The sequence below is a fragment of the Lepisma saccharinum genome, unplaced genomic scaffold (assembly GCF_977018435.1).
Source record: "Lepisma saccharinum unplaced genomic scaffold, izLepSacc3.1 HAP1_SCAFFOLD_76, whole genome shotgun sequence".
Taxonomy (NCBI): domain Eukaryota; kingdom Metazoa; phylum Arthropoda; class Insecta; order Zygentoma; family Lepismatidae; genus Lepisma; species Lepisma saccharinum.
The window spans coordinates 163,745-175,440 of NW_028142918.1; positions in this window are offsets into that span (position 1 = coordinate 163,745).

Sequence of the window (11,696 nt, forward strand, 5' to 3'; positions counted from 1 at the left end):
GTGGCCCATATTTGCATATTTTTTGGATATTTCTGTTTCCTACGTTTGGAATTTGGCTAAACAGGTTAATTCAAAAAACAGAAAAATCACTTCTCTCTTTTCGAAGATACATAGCTCTTGCTTTGTTAAAAATGTTTGGAACAGCTACACACCATGGAAAGCAAGCAGCAACTCCATTAGTCGATGAGCGGTATGACAGGATGAATCACTGGCCAGTGTAAATACCTAAAGTGAGGAGATGTGCAAATAAAAAATGTTCAGGGAGAGCAAAATCCGTATGTAACAAATGTAACGTGGGACTCAATCCTGAGTGTTTCCTACAATACCACGTGAAAACTGATAACCAGTATTAATATGTGATTATAATTATTGTTATTATTAAAAAATGTAAAAGTGTGCAAATTGCTAAAGCTTGTAACAATTTGTAGTATTAAGTAAAGTCATAGGTTTCAGTGAAAAAATGTTCTGAGTTGAAACCAAGTTCTTAATTGTGATGTGAATAAACAATACACATGTTAAATATGTATAGCGTGCAATATATTGCACACCCCGTAGTTCCATTGTTACCAACAATAAAAATGAAATTATGGTGTTTGTTTCATATTTGCACCCCATGAGTACCAACATTATGATAAAATAAAAAAACATTATTAGTTTAACTTTATGCACTAATGGGGTATGATTTTTTGTATCTCTGAGTCATGCAGCAAAATATGAGCTCCTAAGGATAACATTTCACAAACGTAAAAATAGTTGTACGCTTCTTTTGTGCTTTGTTTCTTGTTGAAAGGGTGTAACAAGCAACTTGCTAGTAACTATCCCTAATATCAACCTCATCTATATGTTGTGTACCCGCTAACTGCGATATATCAGGCCAACGACACTCTTGTGTTTTAAACTAATTACAGTATAATAGTCCATATTGCTGTACTGTCCTTCTGTCGCTGACTCTTTCTGAACAGACTTCGCTTTTAATATGCACGGATATTTTAATCCTCAGATTCAGTATTGTTTTTGCTCTCGTTTTGCACTGAATGACTCCATTATTTCTAGAAAATTAATAACGAAGATAATAAAACTGCATTTTCTATATTGTTGTTCAAGGACTTTCCCCAATTTGGATTTAGTCATATACCTGTATTACCTGATGGGTAAATATAACCTGTGTGGTTTTAACTAACTTAATCCCACCAATGCAAGTCACGTGTTGCAATAACGATGAGGAACACCCTCGTGTACTTGGATAGATGCTATTGCTTTTGTTACTATTGGTAATTCAGTGTATGGACTGTATTTATTAATCAGGAAATCCGATTGATTTGATAAGATTTGTTAGTAGAGGTATTGGATCTCTTCAAAGTCATACTTGGTACGAGGTCTATTACTTTTATTAATTTAAGCACAATGGAAAACCTATTTTGACGATGTTTTTGTCGATTTTATACTATTGCAAATCTGTGATTTTCACCTCATACTTCATACGAGTGTCATAATTTTATTTCGAATTAAAGTACGTAACACACACACCCACGCATTCCCATGCACACCTACGCATAACTATACCTACACCTATACCCACCCACGCACACCCACGCCCACCCACGTCCACCCACGCAAATTTACTTTCTGTCTACTTCCCTTCTACTTCTATTGCATCATGTTGTGCAACAAGTTATTACGCAACATTGGGATGGGTCGTAAGAGTAAATTATTGCATCATTTTGCGCATCATGTTATTACGAAATCTGATGATGACCGCGTATCTGACGTGTTGTTTTCTAATTGGTTGGTTATGACGTAATGCGATGATGTGGTGTCTTCTGATTGGTTGGTTATGACGTAATGCGATGACGTGGTGTTTTCTGATTGGTTGGATTATGACGTAATTCGATGACGTGGTGTTTTCAGATTGGCTCACTGTTTCTCATGTTTTCAACGTTGTCCCGGCTTAGGTTACTTAAAGGGTTTTCGCATTAGAGATCAGTCAGTATCGTGAGCGTGTTTGAAGAGTGCGGACGTGTTGTTGCAGTGCTCCTCTATGTGTTAAGCACAGGGTGATATTTTTTTACTATATGTGCTTTTTAATTTTTTATACTTAGTACATATATATATATATATATATATATATATATAGTAGCTAATATAAAATAAAACGTCATGAATATTTTTGGGTTTAAAAAGCAACAACATAATCAGCCTGTAGAGAGAATTCCAGTAAACATGGATGTATTTAGAGAAGTTTATCATCAATTGAAGGGTTACTTCTTGTTCACTTCTATAGTATTTGGTCTCATGTTGACGAGGATACTAGAAAGCACTTTTATGTATTTAATAATAACTTACCATACAATAAGTTACCTGTTAGTTGGTAAATTCAAATAAATATTTCACCACCCAATGTGACAGTTTTGCACATAGGTCGAAATTTGTATAGAATTAAACATAGTATATTACTTCCTGATACGTCATATGATGTGGAAGCTGGTGAATTTTTGTATGCTGAGATAATTGGAGAGTATGATAAATTGATTTCTCTGTTTATCGAAATAACAATAATCTATCCTCCTATTCATATATAAAACATCTAAAAACAAGAAAATATATATATATTTGGTAATAGAAGGCGACAGGAGATTCCAGATAATGCCAGCAAGATTGCTAGTTTAGATGTACGTCTAAAGAAACTGAAATCAGATTTACTCATATTACAGAATTCACTAAATCTAAATATTCAAGCAGATATTACAAATCTTCAAACTCAACTGATTGATCCTATAGTAAAAATTGATGGAGAACTCAAATCTTTGCTTGTTAAATATACTAATTTAGCTTCAATAGATAATCTTCAGAACTTATAAGAAAATATTGTGAACTTGAAAAAAGAACTTGACAAATTTAGACAAATCCAGAGAACGAATACCGAACAGCTGAAACAGCAATTAAATGACCAGGCAAATAGTATTCATACCGAACTGCAAACCATCATCCAGAATATCAAAACTCAAGAAGAATATGAGCAGGTAAATGCTAGTATTGCTAAATTCCAAGAACAGTTTCAAACTTTCGAAGTTCCTACATTGCAAAGTATCAAATCTGAAATACAGACAGATGAACTGCATACAGCTATAACAGAAGTTCAATCGAAACTACAGACATTGGAAGATTTTATCAATAATTTACCTTCATCTTCTGAATTAAATGCTCTTGCTCGGAGCGTTGCCGACATCAAATTCCAGTTGGAGACTTATGAATATTTTGGGAACATACAAGGTACCATATTTCACATAAAAGATACTATGGCAACTATGAGAATTGAGCTAAAAATTGTAAAGGAAACCCTGGAATCGAAATTGCCTGGCATTACTGATATTCTAGCTGTAGTTCAACTGCAAGCTACTAAGCTTGAAAGCTTGAATACTGAATCAGAATTATCGCATTTCCATTATGTTATTGACGATATTCAGAGTAAAGTAGAGACACTGCAACAGTCTACACCTGCGCACGACGACATAACGCAACTGCAAGTAATTTTGAAAAATATAGCTGATGCAACAGAACTCGATGCTATAAAATTAACTCTTACCACACTTCAGAATACTGTAGCTGCTTTGCCTACTGCTCAGGAAATCAAAGCTATGAGGAGAGCAGTACATATAATTTTAAAATGTGTGGATATCAAAAACATTCAAGCAGAAATTGTGCAAATCAGAGAAACTGTTGCTAGTCTCTCCAACAATCAAATAATTAACGAACTACATGCATTATTTACAGAAATCAGAAGTCAAGTACACGATCTTGCTACCCAGAGTTCTAAATTGAAACTTGTAGAAAATTTACAGGATATTATTTCTAGTATTACAATTTAAAATTACTACTCTTTAAGCAAGTCAAGAATCTGCTTTATCAGGTTTTGCTACTATACTTCACGAGCTCAAAGAGGAATATTAACAATTGTATGTTGATGTAAAAATCAAACCTAGCTACGATGAGTTGGTTCGTACTATCAACAAACACTTGGAATCGGTATTAAGCAGACTAGATGACGTAGATACTCGTCAATTTTATTCTATGGAAATTATTAGGTTACGAATTGTTCAAAATGCTCGAGGGCACTGGACGTACGCCAATGCTGGCAATGTTTACAAATGTAATCCCTACACTCAGGCACATGAATTTTTTGTTGATGGTAGTTTACGATCTCTGAAGTTTAGTTTTCTAAAACATGGAAAACATATTTAAGTTCCTCAGTTTACTATAGTGCGAGAAGATGGTATACACAACGCAGTTCAAATACCTATTGCATACTGGGATGAGTCTACTAATAAATATAAAGTACATGATGACGAACAATTATAAGTTTTTGATATTGAAATTGGTGACAAGCTAGTATTTGACATAAAGCGGTTATACCCTGAGGACAATCCATTTTATGCAATATTTTCACTTCCAACTCGATGTCAAGACAAGATATAGTTTATGAATTACACAAACCAGCAAGTCGCAATTAAAACGATTATGTGTAGTAACAAAAGATATAAATTAATTCTTCCAGGCTCTTCTGATTGAGATAGACCCTCCAAGAGGACTTTATAAAAAATTTGGATAAGATAAATCATGGTTATAAATATATGCTTACAGCTATTGATACCTTTAGCAACTATGCATGGGCTGTTCCCCTAAAATCCAAGACTGGTACTTGTGTTACCGAGGCTTTAAGTTGATATTTAGTGAGGGAAGGATACCAAAATTTTTACAGACAGATAGAGGGAAAGAATTTTACAATTCTACATTTGCTAAGTTAATGCAACAACATACTATTAAACATTATTCTCCATACAGTGGATAGTTGAAGCTAGTATAGTGGAACGAATCAACAGAACATTAAAAAATCGCATGTGGAGACAATTTACTCTACAGGGCAATTATAAGTTGGTGCAAATTTTACCCGAGCTAGTTCATGATTACAACAATACAGTACTCAATACTATTCACATGAAACCTGCTGAGGTAACAAAATCTGATGAGCAACAATTGATTTCTACTGTTCATTTTAAAAAATATACATACACTATCAAGAAGCCAGAATTTAAAATAGGAGATCAGGTGAGGGTCAGTAAATATAAAGCACGATTACATATATTCATCACAAATTAAATGGTTTGATCATCGTGCATTTGAACAAAATCTTGGACCAAGTTGACGATATAAGAAACAAAATATATGTATCCAATAACAACAACATGTATCGTAACGAACTATGAAGTTCGTGGGATCTTACCAAGAATGTTAAAAAATTAATCAATTGGTGACGTAAGTTTCTCATCATTCATCCTCTGATGAGAGTTAACGCTTGGCAATGCGAAAGGTACAAATACAATTAAGGAGCTAAACTGCAGAAAAGACAAAGGTCACTCGTTGTTTTTTGTGAACCTTTGAACCTGAATCATGGCTGGGTGTTAGGATAGTTACCTGCCTATCTGATGAATTAGGATGAATAGAATATACGAAGTCCTCTGTTGGCTTCTCAATTTGTTGACCAAAACGTCGTCTCACTTCTGCCCTGCTGCTCCCCTAACCACCTCTAGCTTCTCAACTCCAATCCAAAAGTCAGTCCCCTCTCAGCTTGTCTGACCACTATATCACTAGGCCATCGAGCTCTTCCTCCATGCCGAATCGTGTTTTTAATTGCCACTATGCAAACCGCCGACTCCATAGGCAGAAGAAACTACCTGTTTCCTGAATAGCTCAGGAGGTTTGCATAGCGCAACAGAGTGCATTGTTTAAATGCCTCAGAGGCTGAGACAACTGAGAAAAACAAGTGAATGCCCTGGTCAACGTGAAGCATTCAGAGAGACTTCATAAAATAAACATATAATCTTAGGGATTGATACGTTCTACCGCCGTGGAGAAAATTTTCCATGTTGAAAATTTAAAAGTCAAATCTCAAAGCTTGACATGACCCAGGTTCGCCAATTCCATATATTTTCTTAGAAAAACAAACATGCAAAATATAAAAACAACAAAACATAGCTTTCTCTTGTTTCCCTAACCCCCCCAAAAAATATTCCATTCCCTAAAACATTACAGTCGATAATAACAAGTACGCGTGTCGATATGATATAAACACAATATGATGTATCATTACTTAACTGGTAGTTACAAAAGTTTATGTCATTGTATGATATAACTTACGACGTAAGACAATTGTGCGAAGTAAGCCTTTTGATGTAGGATTGCTCATTCCTACGGGTCGCGAGCGCTCGGTCGTTTGTCTTTTGTCCATCGCCAGCGCGATGGCAAGGCTTGATTTCCTACGTAAACAAGACCTGCAAATGGCCGAAGTGTTTTCGCAAGGAAAACCATAGTTCACAATGTTTCTGTGGAATTGAACCCGATGTGGACCCTTCAAATACGTTTTAAAAATGAAACAAAGATTATAAGTAAGTACACGAAAGCCTGTATTGTCACATATGGAAGTAAAATTGTTAATAAGCATGTAAAACATATATGAAAAATAGACGTAATACGATGCATTGCATTCTAAGGGTAGACAAGTGTTCGCTGTAATATTATCACAATATACACATCTCATTGTTTCTGCATGTAGAAAAGCCTGGGTACACCAAAATGTAATACATTTTACTGAATGTATAGGAACTTCACTTATGACCAAACGAAAGGAAAATATTGGTATGCACTGTTTATATCAAATCTTCCCTTCGTTGCAAGCCAAATAAGCCTCTTCAAATATATGAACTGTGAATGACTATTTTGCTTATTCGTATGTATGAGTATGAAGTATTCGATGCACAAAATTATTTACACTGAATGTATGTATGTATGTAATTATGTACACTATAGTATAGCCTTGTAAATACTGATGTATAACTGCACAAAGAAAAAAATCTTGCAAGTGTCCAAAACTATCTGCTCTGATTGTAAACATCAGAAAAATGTCCTGTGTACAAATGTGTCACTTTCTATGTTCCATGTTGGGGAAACAAAAAATAACTGCTTGGAATAAACATATTCATAAAACATTGGCACAATAAAGCATACTTCCTGAAATGTTCGAAAGTGCTGTAGGAATGCTTTTCTATTACTTACATGTTCGTTTGGTTATCCACTTTTATACATTTTCTGGACGTAATTTGAATGTAAAAATGATGTTTTTGGTACTTACTTTGGATACTGAATTTACATATTTTACACATTTGGATCTTATATGGATATCACAGGGAAGCTTATTATTATTTTTTATGAATTTATTAGGGCACCATTTAAATATCAAATACTGAATTAACTATAACTCATTAGGAAATCGCATGTATGCGAGAAATATTCAGAATTAGTAAGAAAAACTTTCTTAGAGTAAGGCGATTTCATAGATTTGTACAAATATATTTGTAACATTCACTCCTCTCTCTCTCTCTCACACACAAACACACACACACACACACAAACAACACATGCTTACAAGCAAACACACACACTACTCACGGATGTGAACAAACCCAAACACACACTCACACTCACATCCGAAAATATCTTATATTCACACGCATTTCCATGATAAGCAGAGTATGGAGAGCTTGTTCTTCATTGCCACGTGTCGTAACTTCTTGAATTCAAACTGGCGTCAGCCAGCGAGACACAAAGCACTTTTACCTGCACTTGCACGAGCATGCGTGACTCACTGTAGCATAGACAATGGCCAAACGAGTTTTCCTTTGAATTTCCAGGGGGAAGCTGTTATGGGCGTAAAACGAACATCGCTAATATACGTGGATCTTATATCCCAAAAATATTCCTTGACGATTTGTGATACTGCAAGCGAGTATTGACCCGAAATTTGTCTGCATTGTATAGTAGTATGTAGCGTGTCTGATTATAAGATTTTAAAAAGTTTCAATCGCTAATAATAGCAAATAACAAAACGCTCGCCAACAAATAAAAACCCACTAGCTTCTGATTCACTCAGTCCTCAGGCGTAAAACACGCGAACTGAAAATGATGTGCATAGCTGCTGTCTATTCTAAATATATAAGTAACCAGTTTTCCAGCTTGACGCTAGCACAATTAACTCGATTTCAGTCTCGATTGTATTTTAGCGTTAAGTAAGGCTAAATCGAAATTTTCCGATTCTAGGAAAAAATAAATCATTGTTTCAATACCAAGAGAAAGTATGATGGAGTATACATGACGGAAATATTATGATCGTTTTGTAATATCCAAAACATATCCTATTTATGTTCCTTCTTGGATATCCAGTTATGGATAAGTTCCAGCTGTGTTCGAATATCCAAAATTGGATGTGTTTTGAATATCCCATTTTGAACAAGTTTTAGACATGATATGGATAACCAGAATTGCATGTTTTGGATATTACATTTAGGAAGAGATCTAGATATGTTTTTGTATACCCAGAATTAGATGTGTTTTGGATATCCCATTATGGACAAGATCTAGATATATTTTGGAAATCCCGATTTGGACGTGTTTTGGATGCGTTCTGGCGACATAATGGATATTGGGAATTGGACAATATTTTTGATAGTTAGTTCAATACACGTTTGGGCTATGTATTTTAAAGTTACAATATTGTAAGTAACTTTTTGTTTTAGAAAAACAAATGACTCACTGCACTTTGCTGATCAACACAACATCTGTTTCCTTCATCACTATATCTTAAACTGTCGTGTGTTGACAGTTGAATGAATCTCTGACTTACTTCACTTTTTCTGTTAACAGATTGACTTATATCGATCTGGTTTCTGTGTCTAAGTCTCTTTTTTTAAAAAGTTACTTACACCACTGTAACTTTAACCCGTCCACATATTTAGAATTGGTCGAGTCTCATATATCGAGTGCTGTATGGGTTGCTTCGGCTGGAAGGTACTCAGATTCTACCTGCCCAGCCTGACTGGTAGTACCAGGACTTCCATTTCTAACCTGATATCCCTGCAGACGAGGCACCGATTTACTTGCCAATGCACGACTAACATTCAGTGGTGTTTCAGCATCTTTTGTTTCCAAACCAACCGCCCGCTTTTCGAAAGCATCAAACCGGTTAGCGACCGGGAGGTGCCGCTTTCTCCTACGTCCCACTCGTCCGGTGTACCGATTGGCTACGGCCAGTTCACAACTTAAGCTGGGGCTACGTGTACTTCCTACTTTCTCTTCCAGGTGAGCCCGTGACATCAGCGACCAAAGCTCTAAATATAAATGAGCCCCCATACTTCTCCTCGCACCTCACTGTGAGGATTAAATTGAATGTTCCCCGAATTATCTGTTCGACACCAGAAGCGCTGCAGGCAAAAGCTCTTGTGAGGTACAGCTGGATAAAAGTGATAGTTACAGATAAAAGACACATAAGTAAGTGTGATAAAAGGTATTCTTATAATGTTACAAGGTACATTCAAAAAATAAACGGAAATATTTGTTTCTACAGAGTATATTATTCGAATGGAATACAACACTTGATAATTATTCAACGTAGTCCCCTCAAGTTCAATGCATCTGAGTCAGCGCCCCACAAGCCTCCCAAATCCACGTGCAATGAATTATTTTGGGCATGTGCGTAACCAGTCATGCACTGCTGCCTGGACTTCGTCTAACCTTGAGCCACTAAGAGCGTATTTAAGTGGGCCAAAGATGTGATAATCTGAAGGTGCAAGATCCGGGGAATACGGGGGTGGGGTAAGCAAATGGACATTAGGTCATTGATGGTAGCGAATGCGACTCTAGCAGTGTGTGGTCTCGCGTTGTCATGGAGTAACAGGATGCCACTGGACACCAGACAACGTATCTTCTTCAAAATTTCTGGCTTCAAATTTTCACGCATAAAGTTTGCGTATGTCACACTGCTTACATTTTGACCTCTAGGCATGTAATGTTCAAGAATTGTTCCGTTATGACTAAAAAACAAAGTCAACATGACCTTACCAGTATTTATTTCAGCTCTCACCTTCTTGGGTCTTGGAGATGAAGAATGTCGCCAGTCCAACACATCCATTCGCCTGTCTTTCATTTCTGGTGTCAAATGTTTTGGAACCCACCTCTCACACACTTTCCTGAACTTTCAACCACAGTGAACAACTCTGAACTCCATTTTTTAGTAAAACCGTTTTCAAAATGATGTATTAATTTGCAAACTCTTACTTGATCTCCTACTTTGTACTTATGTTTGTTGTTTGTGTGTTGATATTTAGGACAGTAAACAGTAGAAATCAATTTTAATTTGTCAGATTTAGTTTCTTCAGCAGGCTTCATATGTATGGTTCTATGTAGAGTTATTGTAATTATGAATAAGATCAGATAAAATTGTTACCCACTTATAGTTACCAAGCACACTATAATCTTTCCACATATCATTTTTACAGAAAAACTAGATTTGTATTATCACGAAGTAACTGTTTGGGGATCTTAGATTATGTCTGAGCCAGATAAAAACAGTCTATTCCCCTGAGACGACCTTGAGTAAAAAAAATAAGTACTTCATTTTTATTTTCTAAAATTACATGGTCAAAGACTACAACTGAGTTTTCAAGACAATGCTCAAGTGGCTTTATTTCTGATTTAAAGATTGCTATGCTCAGTCCGTAATATAGTCTCGTGAGCTGCTGGTATTTGAGTTGTTCCAAACTATTTTAGAAAACATACAAATGTTGGTTCTTCCAGTATAATTATCTACAAGTAGTGTAGTTTTTCCACTACCAGGTGGACCTAAAATGAGACACTTAATATTGTTAAATAGCAACTCACCATTTTTCTTTGTAGTATCTGCTAAATCAGGCAAACGTCTTGCCACATTCCATGTGGTCATTGACTTACTTGATCTGTGGTAATCCAACTTTTTTTCTGGAAGTCCTAGCCATTTCACTAATAACATTTTGTTTTTTCTACGTAATACTTTCTCAATAAGATAGGTATCAGGGTATTCATTTTTGCTAAGTTCTTCTGCATAAAATTTTCCTTTCAATATTTCATTGCAATTGTCATTTATTACATGTATGTATACCTGTTCCCTGGTAAGACTTCAACCACAGTGAACAACTCTGTACTCCAATTTTTAGTAAAACTGTTTTCAAAATGATGTTTCAATTTACTAACTCTTAATTGATCTCCTACTTTGTACTTGGGTTTGTTGTTTGTGTGTTGATATTTAGGATAGTGAACAGTAGAAATCAATTTTAATTTGTCAGATTTAGTTACAACAGCAGGCTTCATACGTATGGTTCTATGTATAGAGTTATTGTAATTGTGAATAAGATCAGATAAAATGCTTACCCACTTACCTAGCAAACTAAACTCTTTCCACATATGATTTTTAATGTACTGTTGAATCTCTCAACTATGCTACTTTTCATATGTCTGTATGTAGAATAATGTATAATATCATCTTGGATGATTAATTTGGTGAATGTGGAATTGCAAAATTCTTTTCCTCTATCTGTCTGTAGGTGACGAGGTATTCTGCCTGGTTCAAAAATAGATTTAAAGCCCACAGTGAGACAAGCTCCTGTTTTAGATTTCAGAGGAACAGCCCAAGCACATTTTCTGAAAGTGTCTATTACAGTAAGCAAATACTTAAAACCTTGATTTATCTTATTCAGATTTTTCAAATTTCCTGTGTTCATGTCAATCAAATCAGTCTGCCACATATCATCAATTCCATCCTTTACCACAGATAGTCG